Source organism: Dama dama, chromosome 16, assembly GCF_033118175.1.
Source record: "Dama dama isolate Ldn47 chromosome 16, ASM3311817v1, whole genome shotgun sequence".
Taxonomy (NCBI): Eukaryota; Metazoa; Chordata; class Mammalia; order Artiodactyla; family Cervidae; genus Dama; species Dama dama.
The window spans coordinates 12846308-12858536 of NC_083696.1; the positions used below are offsets into that span (position 1 = coordinate 12846308).

The following is a 12229-nucleotide window of genomic DNA, read 5'->3' on the forward strand; positions in this document are numbered from 1 at the left end:
GACCAGAAAAGGTCACTTTTCATTCCAATTCCAAAGAAAGGCAATGCCAAAGAATGCTCAAACTACCACACAATTGCACTCATCTCACATGCTAGTAAAGTAATGCTCATAATTCTCCAAGCCAGGCTTCATCAATACATGAACCATGAACTTCCAGATGTTCAAGCTGGTTTTAGAAAAGCCAGAGGAACCAGAGATCAAATTGCAAACATCCATTGGATCATTGAAAAAGCAAGAGAGTTCCAGAAAAACATCTATATCTGTTTTATTGACTATGCCAAAGCCTTTGACTGTGTGGATCACAACAAACTGTGGAAAATTCTTCAAGAGATGGGAATACCAGACCACCTTACCTGCCTCCTGAGAAATCTATATGCAGGTCAAGAAAAAACAGTTAGAACTGGACATGGAACAACAGACTGGTTCCAAATCGGGAAAGGAGTGTGTCAAGGGTGTATGTTGTCACCCTGCTTATTTGACTTATATGCAGAGTACATCATGAGAAACGTTGGGCTGGAGGAAGCACAAGCTGGAATCAAGATTGCTGGGAGAAATATCAATAACCTCAGATATGCAGATGATACCACCCTTATGGCAGAAAGCAAAGAAGAACTAAAGAGCCTCTTGATGAAAGTGAAAGAGGAGGGTAAAAAAGTTGGCTTAAAACTCAACATTCAGAAAACGAAGATCATGGCATCTGGTCCCATCACTTCATGGCAAGTAGATGGGGAAACAGTGGAAACAGTGACAGACTTATTTTGGGGGGCTCCAAAATCACTGTAGATGGTGACTGAAGCCATGAAATTAAAAGATAGTTGCTCCTTGGAAGAAAAGTTATGACCAACCTAGATAGCATATTAAAAAGCAGAGACTTTACTTTTCTGACAAAGATCTATCTAATCTAAGCTATGGTTTTTCCAGTAGTCAAGTATGGATATGAGAGCTGGAATATAAAGAAAACTGAACACCGAAGAATTAATGCCTTTGAACTGTGACTGAAGTACAGACAATTCTGATGTCCAGCCAGGACTGAGAATAACTTGTCTTCTTCTTTAAATTTAAAGTTATTTATTTATTCATTCATTTGTAATTCTGAGAATTTATTTTTCTAATCCAAACCATTTTTAAGGAAAATGTATTTTGAATATTTTTTTAAATTGAAGAGTTCAGTTCAGTCACTCAATCGTGTCAAACTCTTTGCGACCCATGGACGGTAGCACCCCAGGCTTCCCCGTCCATCACCAACTCTCAGAGCTTGCTCAGACTCATGTCCATCAAGTCAGTGATGCCATTCAACCATCTCATCCTCTGTTGTCCCCTTCTCCTCCTGCCTTCAATCTTTCCCAGCATCGGGTCTTTTCAAATGAGTCAGTTCTTCGTATCTCATGCCCAAAGTATTGGAGTTTCAGCTTCAACATCAGTCCTTCCAATGATTATTCAGGACCGATTTCCTTTAGGATGGACTGGTTGGATCTCCTTGCAGTCCAAGGTACTCTCAAGAGTCTTCTCCAACACCATATTTCAAAAGCGTCAATTCTTCGGTGTAGTAAATAAAGCAAAAGTAGATGTTTTTCTGGAACTCTCTTGCTTTTTCAATGATCCAGTGAATATCGGCAATTTGATCTCTGGTTCCTCTGCCTTTTCTAAATTCAGCTTGAACATCTGGAATTTCTCGGTTCATGTACTGTTGAAGTCTGGCTTGGAGAATTTTGAGTATTTGTTAGCGTGTGAGATGAGTGCCATTGTGCAGTAGTTCAAACATTCTTTGGCATTGCCTTTCTTTCAGATTGGAACTGAAGTATAGTTGACTTACAATGTTTCAAGTGTAGAGCAAAGTGATTTGACTCATATGTATATATGTATACATATATTCTTTTTCAGATTCTTTTCTATTATAGGATACTACAGGGTATTGAATATAGTTCCCTGTGATATACAGTAGAACCTTGTGTTTATCTATTTTATATACAATAGTATGTATCTGTTAATCCCAAATTTCTAGTTTATCCCCCTCTCCTTTTCCCTTTGGTGATCATAAGTTTATTTTCTATATTTGTGAGTCTATTTCTTTTTTGTAAATAAGTTCATTTGTACCATTATTTTAGGTTCTACACAAAAGTGACATCATAATATATTTGTCTTTCTCTGAGTTATTTTACTTAGTATAATAATCTATAGGTCCATTCATGTTGCTGCAAATGGCAGTATTTCATTCTTTTTATGGCTGAGTAATAGAGAAGAACTTTTCTAAACCAATGACTGTCAAACTTCTTTGATCACTGCCCACTTTGCTCAGTCTGTGCCCTACCTACACATTTCTCTTTTGGTAATTCCAACTATCTACACAAATGCTGCGTTATAGGTGCTTTGTTACTGAATAGCAGCTAGATTTTTTAGTAGAACTGAAGAGTCCTTGACTATTTAAAGTCTGTGTTAATATGACAATTTGAGTTCAGAAACACCTTTGAAAGCTTACTTAGTAGTTTATTCTAGAAACCCTCGGTCATACGTAAAAGCTGGCATTTGACAGGATTGTTCATTTTTCATCAAAGCAAGAACTTGTATTTTTATCTGTGCTCGCTTCGGCAGCACATATACTAAAATTGGAACGATACAGAGAAGATTAGCATGGCCCCTGCGCAAGGATGACACGCAAATTCGTGAAGCGTTCCATATTTTTTTCAGACTCTACTACAAAGCCACAGTCATCAAGACAGTATGGTACTGGCACAAAGACAGAAATATAGATCAATGGAACAGAATAGAAAGCCCAGAGATAAATCCACGAACCTATGGACACCTTATCTTTGACAAAGGAGGCAAGGATATACAATGGAAAAAAGACAACCTCTTTAACAAGTGGTGCTGGGAAAACTGGTCAACCACTTGTAAAAGAATGAAACTAGAACACTTTCTAACACCATACACAAAAATAAACTCAAAATGGATTAAAGATCTAAATGTAAGACCAGAAACTATAAAACTCCTAGAGGAGAACATAGGCAAAACACTCTCCAACATAAATCACAGCAAGATCCTCTATGACCCACCTCCCAGAATACTGGAAATAAAAGCAAAACTAAACAAATGGGACCTAATGAAACTTAAAAGCTTTTGCACTACAAAGGAAACTATAAGTAAGGTGAAAAGACAGCCCTCAGATTGGGAGAAAATAATCGCAAATGAAGAAACAGACAAAGGATTAATCTCAAAAATATACAAGCAACTCCTGCAGCTCAATTCCAGAAAAATAAATGACCCAATCAAAAAATGGGCCAAAGAACTAAACAGACATTTCTCCAAAGAAGACATACAGATGGCTAACAAACACATGAAAAGATGCTCAACATCACTCATTATTAGAGAAATGCAAATCAAAACCACAATGAGGTACCATTACACGCCAGTCAGGATGGCTGCTATCCAAAAGTCTACACGCAATAAATGCTGGAGAGGGTGTGGAGAAAAGGGAACCCTGCATCTCTTATAACAACGCACCGCTTTCTCCTTGAGCTAGCTCGATCTGGTCTCTATTGCATAGAACCCCAGGCTTCTAACTAATATATTTCTCATGTAACATGCTGAGTCTGGTATTAGTTTACCCTTCAAATCTCTTAGCTGCCCAGGCAGAGGATGAATAAGAGAAGGGCACCCAGGTCCAGAAGGAAAAACATTAGCTTAGGAAAAACTATTTTTTCTTTAAAAAAATGGAATGCCTTTGGTCCCAAACTTTCATTCTAAGCAGTGGAATATGAGGCATTTTACTTTTTTACACAAGCAGATGAGTTTACCAAAGTGCCTAAGAGAACGGGTTCCCCGTTCAATAGAGCCATGTCAGGGAGGAGATGAAGACAGTCGAGGTGTTAAACAGGTGCCAACAGTCCTTTACTGATCAGTGAACTCAGGGAAAGCATCACAATTAATCTGTGGGGACATACAACACCCCAGACGTATCCCAGAGTCTCTTTTCTGTTAGATTGTGAAGTCCTTGATGGTGGGGACCATGCCATTTCTACCACCATATCCCATAAGCACAGTATCTGGTACTTAATCAACACCTTTTGTTCTATGAACAGATGGATGCACAATGGCCTCAGAGAGATTCCTACATGAGGTGGATCCCAGGAGCTCAGTTACAAAGGCTCTGTTGTAGGGGAGAAGACTCACTCAAGTTTCCATATTAAACAAATGTTGCTTCATTCAGCCATTTGAGGAATAATATTTGGCACCTACTCTACAGATGGAGACATCAGGTGGCTCCAGATCTGGGTACTCCCTGGTCCCACCGGGCAGCTCATAAGGCAGCCACCTCCACTGGCAGTTACTGGAGTTGGAAACGGTATCTGTGCCTCGTGCAGGAATGGGGCAGCACTTTGAAAATGACCTGAAACTGAGGAGGCTGAAATAGACTGACTTATTAGATAGAAATCAGGATGCTATGCTATAGCTAAGAGTTCCTGGGGGTAGTTGAGAGCTCAGCTGGGACAAGCTTGGAACAGCAAACAGAAGTAAACGAATGCAGCATAATGCACTAATTGAAAAGTCCAGGCAGCACCCATAGCTGCCCCCAGACAGAATGTGTCAGTAATGAACACCAAGTCTATGAGCCATTAGTACACATTATGCAAACTGCTGTTCAAAGGAAGAGCCTGAATCCACTTTCCCTAGTCACTCCAAGGACTCCTCCAAAGATGACAGCTGAAAAAGACCTGTGGTTTCCTCTGATTGGGGCATAAGATCTGCTTAGTAGCCAGAATTCAAATGACAAATGAGCAGCTAGCATTGCCAGCATGTTTAATGAGTCCCTTCCATTGACTGTCTGGAGCTGGTGGTATCTTGCATAAGAAATTTTGGAATAAGACAGTATCTGCTTTTGAGTTCCCAGGAAATTCCAAGATTGGCTGGCATCTGATGATTTCATCTTCTTGCCCCACAAGGGCCTTGAGCTAACAGTGGGCACAGAGGGATTGATACTGAGCCCTAAACCATTGCAATCAACCAACACATTGGACTGAGATGATTAGCATGCCACCTGGAGAGCACCCCAGACAGACACACAGGGGTCTGATTTCCTCCTTAAATCCTCGTTTGAAAAAATTTAGATTAAAATGTCCAACAAGACCAAGAATTTAGGTTACCGTCAAAGCTTCAACCATAGGTAAGTTTACCCCAACATAAAATAAAATAACTCTGAAAAAGTAGATTCCAAAAAAGTTTTAAATTTAGCTAATTTGATTTTTTAAAGTTACACGAGTAATATATGAACACAATTTTGATATTTAAAAAACTTTAATGATACAGACTCTGATGCTGGGAAAGATTGAGGGCAAGAGGAGAAGGGGGCGGCAGAGGATGAGATGGTTAGATAACATCACTGACTCAACGGATATGAGTTTGAGCAAACTCTGGGAGATAGTGAAGGACAGGGAAGCCTGGCATGCTGCACTCCATGGGGTCACAAAGAGTCGGATATGACTTAGCGACTGGACAACAAATGATACAAAAAAGATCAAGTCCCTGTTTCCCACCCTCTCTAAAATCACCAGCCCCTTATTTACATAAGGCATGTACATAAATTTATGCACATAAATTTTTTCATGTCTGAACATATATATCTACTTTATTATTTAAACATAGATTATGAACATACCATATTTAGCCACTTTCCTTTTTTCCGATAGAACTGTCCCCAATTTTTAAATTGCCAACAATGCTAAAGAACAACAACAATAACAAAACCCCATCCTTCCTAATTTACGTTTCTCCGGGCACACACTCTCACTTCTATTTTAATGTTTCTTCGAAAACTTAGTTTTGGATTCACAACACCCAAAACTGTCTCATAACACCAAACAAATAAGGACAGTTTATTCCAAGTCAAAGTGGTTGATCTCCATATACACAGTGCTAGAGGATGGGAAAAAAAGAGTACACACCTAAACACCCAGATTAATATATATAACATGCATGCTCAGTCACTTCAGTTATGTCCAACTCTGTATGACCCAATGGACCGTAGCCTGCCAGACTCCTCTGTCCATGGGATTCTCCAGGGCAAGAATACTGGAGTGGGTTGCCATGCCCTTCTCCAAGGGGTCTTCCTGACCCAGGTATTGAACCCATGGCATCTCCTGCGTCACAGGCAAATTCTTTACTGTTGAAAGTGAAAGTGAAAGTCACTCAGTCTATGTCCAACTCTTTGCGACGCCATAGACTATACAGTCCATGGAATCCTCCAGGCCAGAACACTAGAGTGGGTAGACTTTCCCTTCTCCAGGGGATCTTCCCAACCCAGGGATTGAACCCAGGTCTCCTGCAGTGCAGGTGGATTCTTTACCAGTTGGGCCTCAAGGGAAGCTGTCTTAACTGCTGAGCCACCAGGAAAGCCCAAGATATACAACACACACACACACAGTTATAATTTAGTCTTCACTTAAGAGTGTGTGTGTGTGTGTGTGTGTATTCCAGCCACTGTGAGGTTGGCAGAGTTCCAGGATGAGTGCAAAAGAATTGACCCTGGAATGTGTGCTATCACCACATCCTGTTCATCCTAGAGGCTAGATCTGTCTGGGATAAGGTAGAAAACATGAAGAGAGATACAAGATGAGTTCAACTAGATCAAAATCTCCCTTCCTAACCTGAGAACCTAGAAAAGAGTCCTTGCTCTTCCCAAGGCTCCCTCCCCCACAAACAGCCGAAGAGACATTATGGAAACTTGGCAAGCACTTCTGGAATTGATTTGGGTCTTTCAACTTCCTTGCTTTTTTCTCATTTCTCATCTGGATAATAAAAATGTGAAATCCTTTGTGAGATTTCCTTTAAGGGGAAATTTAAAATGCATTGTGTCTTGAAGAAATTTTGTTACAACTTAATAACTTAGAGTTAAACTATGTTGGATTTGCTATTATAATCCAATGTTGATTTGCTCTCACTTATATCACTCCTAAATAATTTCTCCTGTAAAATGGAGTTTTCACCTTTGGAAGAAGCAGTCAAATATGTCAGCATTACTAATGCCTCTGTTCACCACACTTCTAAAAGAAATGTAATTTTTTAAAAGTTGGGACTCTGCAAAGGATTTTTCTAACGGATGGATGCCTTCCTAAGTAATTCTTCATTTCTCTCTCTGACTGGTCACAAAAACGAACTTGTAGCCTAAATGGTCATTTCCATGGCAACTGGCTGTTTCAAGTGCATTACTGATTTGGGGCTTCTCTGAAGAGCTAGGAATGGGGAATTCTGTGCCACAGAACATGAAAGCTCATATTCAAATACACAATAGGACAAAAATACACAGTCCACTATAAAAGCATGATACATCTACTGAGGTAAAGAACTTAGGCTTGAATGATGCTACAGGCATGTCAATGCAGATATTATCAGTCCTTAAAACTTATTTTGAAAGTATGATGAAATAAAGTGTCAAAACCATACAAGCTTTAGCATTTATGGAATTTCTCTGAAAAGGGCTATAAATTTAGGAGGTGGTGTGTTTGGTTAAAAGTTTCCATAGTTTGACCTTCCAATTAAATAACAGATACAAAAAACACTATAAAATCAATGTTTACTTAATGAGCTCTTTTTGAGCTCATTACCTCATTACCCTTGTAATCATCACCCATTCAAAATAAATAGAGTCCGCCAGTCACTTTCAGAAGCCTCTCCATGTGTCCCATCCCATCTGCAACCCCTCTCCTTTCACTCAAAAGTAACCACAATTCTAGTTCCCATGTTATTAATCCTCATAACCTTGTAAGTTATAAGATGCTGTGGTTCAAAGTCATTTTTTCACCATTAAAATTTACTGTGTAGTAAATTAAATTTGTGAAAGGCTTATTTACACCTTTCAGTTTTACTGCTACCCACTTTTAATAGATACATTCATTCCTGTATTTGTTACAGAATAAGGGTGAATGCATGCCAAGAAACTGAAGAAGGAAATGGCACCCCACTCCAGTATCCTTGCCTGGAAAATCCCATGGACAGAGGAGCCTGGCAGGCTGCAGTCCATGGGGTCGCAAAGAGTCGGACACGACTGAGCGACTTCACTTCACTTCATGCCAAGAAACTGCGTCCACTAGGCGGCGCTACATCCCTTTATGTTCCCAGATAGCTGGGAAGGCCATCCTCGGCATATGGCTCAAGAATCAGCGCGTTTCTATGAATGAAGTCACAAATGCATGGGTAGGAAATCCACCGACTTCTTTACCCTGCCACATATCACAAACAAGATTCTCTGTCTTAAATTCAATACTAGAGGGTCCCCAGAAGTCCTGGTGAGGGGCAGTCTCAGCAAGACTGAACCTCTATTTCAACAACTACTTTTCCATCAACAACCTAAGTCTGTGAAATTAAGGGAGTGGGAAAGAGTGTCAGGAACAGATAAAAGAACCCTGTTTCCAAGTATAGATGAATCACAGCTGGTTTACAGCTGTGCTACCTTCCTCACTGTAAGTCAAGTCACAAAGCAGAATGAAACTTTCAGTGGTCGCCACCATGATGTTAAGGAATTCTGAGGATCCCTAGGAGAATTCCATGGACAGAAGAGCCCGGTGGGCTACAGTCCATGGGGTCACAAAGACCCAGCAACTATCTAACACTGACACAGGAGCTCGGAGGCAACCGACTATTTGCTTTCTGGATTCCATTTTTCAACCCACAGGCATGGCACAGCTCATCACAGAGGCAAATTTCCACTGCAAACGTACACAGCCGATTTCATCTACTTTCACCTGGAGGTTTGCTTTGTGATTTTGTTTTTCAGATTAAAAAATCTGAGTAACAGAGCTATGGAATCTTGAATCATAGAAGTTTGAGGGGTTGGTTAAATTTGCTGCCTTTGTGACTCACAGCAATTCTCTGGTCTAATAGTTCTCACTGTAACAGATAGGTTCAGATGCCAAGCATGTGTTACAAATAGCAGGACATCATGCATACACAAGGGGTATTCCTAGTTCAATGCCTGCCTCGGGTCAGGCCAAAAGGCCAGCAACTGTGCCCAAGCCATAAAAGTGTCAACTGGAATGTTTTCACATGTTAAGTGTCCACTGCAGTCTAAATTTTAAACAGAGATTTATAAGATTAGCTTGATTGATTTAAGGAGTTTTGTGATACAGGTCATTCTATTTCCATCATGATTTGTCTGTAAGATTTAGCCTTTGAAATATGGGCTTGCTGATTTGGAAAATTCAGTAGAAGTGAACAGAGTTGGTTGAATAAAGCTGAGAATAGATTACTTCCTGTAACTTTTTTTTTTTTTTAGAAAGATATAGGAAAACTGAAAGTTATCCTTCAGATTGAGTGAACAATACAGAATAGTTTTAAGAATATGGGCTTTTAAACCAGATAGTATCAGGATCAGAAGCAGGTCCAAAGATTTTTTTCTTTTTTTCTTTTTTTTTTGCTCCTTAGTGTTGCTTCCAGACCACAGCTGTCCTCCTGGGAAGTCTGGCTTGTTCCCTTGTTCTAATCATCCTCATCTCTGTCACCAAGTGACTTTTCTGGTCACTTCCTCACATCCACCGATGACTTCACTCCTTGGCTCACAGTACACCTATCAAATCCCACCATCATCCTGGTGACCTCAGTGTTTGTGCGCGTGACTCATCCAGCCGTTATTCCCACAGCTCCTTGACAATCTCATCTCAGATAACCTTGATCTCCCCTCATCAAACACCCCTCCTGAGGGCTGACATCTGGCCTCATCACTAAGTACGAAATGTTAGCAACAAAGGCCCAGGTTCCAGCCACAGCCTCCCATCCTCCCCTCTCCCCCCTTGCTTGTCCTCACCACATGTGCTTTAGGAGCTTTTCAAGCCCCCTCATCTATGGCTTTATTTTCTCCCCACTCATCATAGCTCTGCTGTCTTCTTCCCTTTCATCTCTTTTTGGCTAGAATCAAGTGAATAATCATTTCCAACCACTGTCTTCCTGTATTCTCAACCACCTCACCTCCTCATCCTTTGGCTATACCCATCTAGCAGAATTCCAAGTCAGGGTTCAATGCCCATCCTGATTTCCCAAGATTAAACATCCATGTAGGGTGCCACATCTATGTAGGGTACCATAACACTGCAGGAGATATAGCCACTAAGAATCGTGGTCTTCAACCTTAGGGGGGCTCTTGACACTGTCCAGGAATCCTTGTGCCTGCCCTTTGTCAGTCTGTAGCTTCACTAGAAGATACTCCCTTCCCAGCACAAGCCTATATTTAAATAAGCCTATTTTTAAAATAAGTATTTTTTTGTTTGTATATAAAAGGCTCATCACCAGTGCCCTGAATTCCATCATCCCTCAGAGACCCAATGCCATCATTAATCCTTCCATTCACCTGTAGTTTCCACCTTCTTATTTTCAATTAGCTCGTTCACCTAAGAATTTAGACTTCTTAATGAGAACCTACTATATAGCACCGGGAACTCTATTCGGTACTCTATGGTGACTTAAATGGGAAGGAAATCCACAGAAGAGGGGATATATGTAAACATAGAGCTGATTCCTTCTGCTGTGTGGCAGAAACGAACACAACTCTGTAAAGCAACTAGACTCCAGTACAAATTAAAAATAATTTAGACTTTAAAAAAAAATCCATCTTAATCATATATATCTGTATCTATCTATTTATATTGGAGAAGGCAATGGCACCCCACTCCAGTACTCTTGCCTGGAAAATCCCATGGACGGAGGAGCCTGGTAGGCTGCGGTCCATGGGGTTGCTGGGAGTTGGACACGAATGAGCGACTTCACTTTCACTTCTCACCTTCATGCATTGGAGAAGGAAATGGCAACCCACTCCAGTGTTCTTGCCTGAAGAATCCCAGGGACGGGGGAGCCTGGTGGGCTGCCATCTATTGGGTCGCACAGTGTCAGACACGACTGAAGTGACTTAGCAGTAGCAGCAGCATGTATCTACCTGTCTATCTACCTATCTACCTATCTATCTATCTATCTATCTATCTATCTATCTATAGAGAGAGAGAGAGAGTATGCTCAGTTGTATCTGACTCTTTGTGACCCCATGGACCATGTAGCCCAGCAGGCCCCTCCGTCCATGGAGTTCTCCAGCCAAGAATACTGGAGAGGGTTGCCATTTCCTTCTCCAGGGGATTTTCCCATCCCAGGGATGGAACCCGGATCTCCCACATTGCAGGCAAGCTGTTTACCATCTGAGCCAGCAGGGAAGCCATGTAAATCCTATGCCCTCTCTAACTAAAGTTCATTCCTTTTCTTTTTCCACAACCACACCACATGGGGAGCCAGAGTCTTCATTTAGTGTCTCCATGTGCTCTCAGCTCAACTCCACGCCTCACCACTCTGTTTGACCAGCATTCCCATTCTGTCTGGGCCACCAGTGACTTCCCAGTTGGCATGTTTAGGGGACACTTTCCAGAAGCCCTGTTATTGTCTGTCAGCAGCATTCAATATCATGCATCACTCCCTCCTCCGTGAGAAGTTCTTTCATCTTCACCTACCACCCTCCTTGCCACCCTGACTGTCCTCCCACACCTCTGGCCACCCTCATCCCTAAAAACGTGAGTCATCGGGTTGACTTTACCTGCTGCATTCTCTCCCTGGAGAGCTTCAGTCACTCCCATGGTTGAAGTTACTATTAAATGCAGATTTTAAGTCCCCACACTGGATCACCATCCTGCGATCTAGATGCCTACCAGGCATCTCACACGTGTGTCCCAAAGGCATCATGAGCTCATCATATCCAAACTAAACTTACCACCTTCCCCTCAAATATATTCCTCTTCCTATGTTCCCTTGGAGAAGGAAAAGGCAACCCACTCCAGGACTCTTGCCTGGAAAATCCCATGGACAGAGCAGCCTGGAGTCCATGGGGTTGCAAAGAGTCGGACACGACTGAGCAACTAACACTTCTTATGTTTCCCATCCTGATGAATAACACCATCAACCCATCCACTTAGCTAAGGTAGACACCTGGCTCTCTCCTTTATTTCTCCATACCTTTCATATCACATTTCAATCAATTTCAAGATCTGTCAATTAACATCACCTTGAAAATCATAACTCAAAACTACTGCATCCATGCCTTCTCCAGCATCTCCATAGCTACCCTCCTTTTTTGTTCTATTTGGATTTTAATTTTTATTGGAGTATAGTTGTTCTACAATGTTGTGTTCATTTCTACTGCACAGCTAAATGAATCAGCCGCACATACACATATCTCCCCTCCCTTTTGGATCTTCCTTCCCAATCAAGTCAC

At 41.3% G+C, this 12229-nt stretch overlaps 1 protein-coding gene and 1 non-coding gene across 5 annotated transcripts in view; one reads left to right on the top strand and one right to left on the bottom strand.

Moving 5' to 3' along the window:
• The window catches only part of PALM2AKAP2 (PALM2 and AKAP2 fusion), a 497146-nt gene that overhangs the window by 315430 nt on the left and 169487 nt on the right, over positions 1-12229 (bottom strand). The gene's annotated exons all lie outside the window — the stretch shown is intronic.
• Positions 2574-2680, top strand: LOC133071503 (U6 spliceosomal RNA). The gene has a single exon (XR_009696447.1). It is a non-coding gene; the product is annotated as a U6 spliceosomal RNA (small nuclear RNA).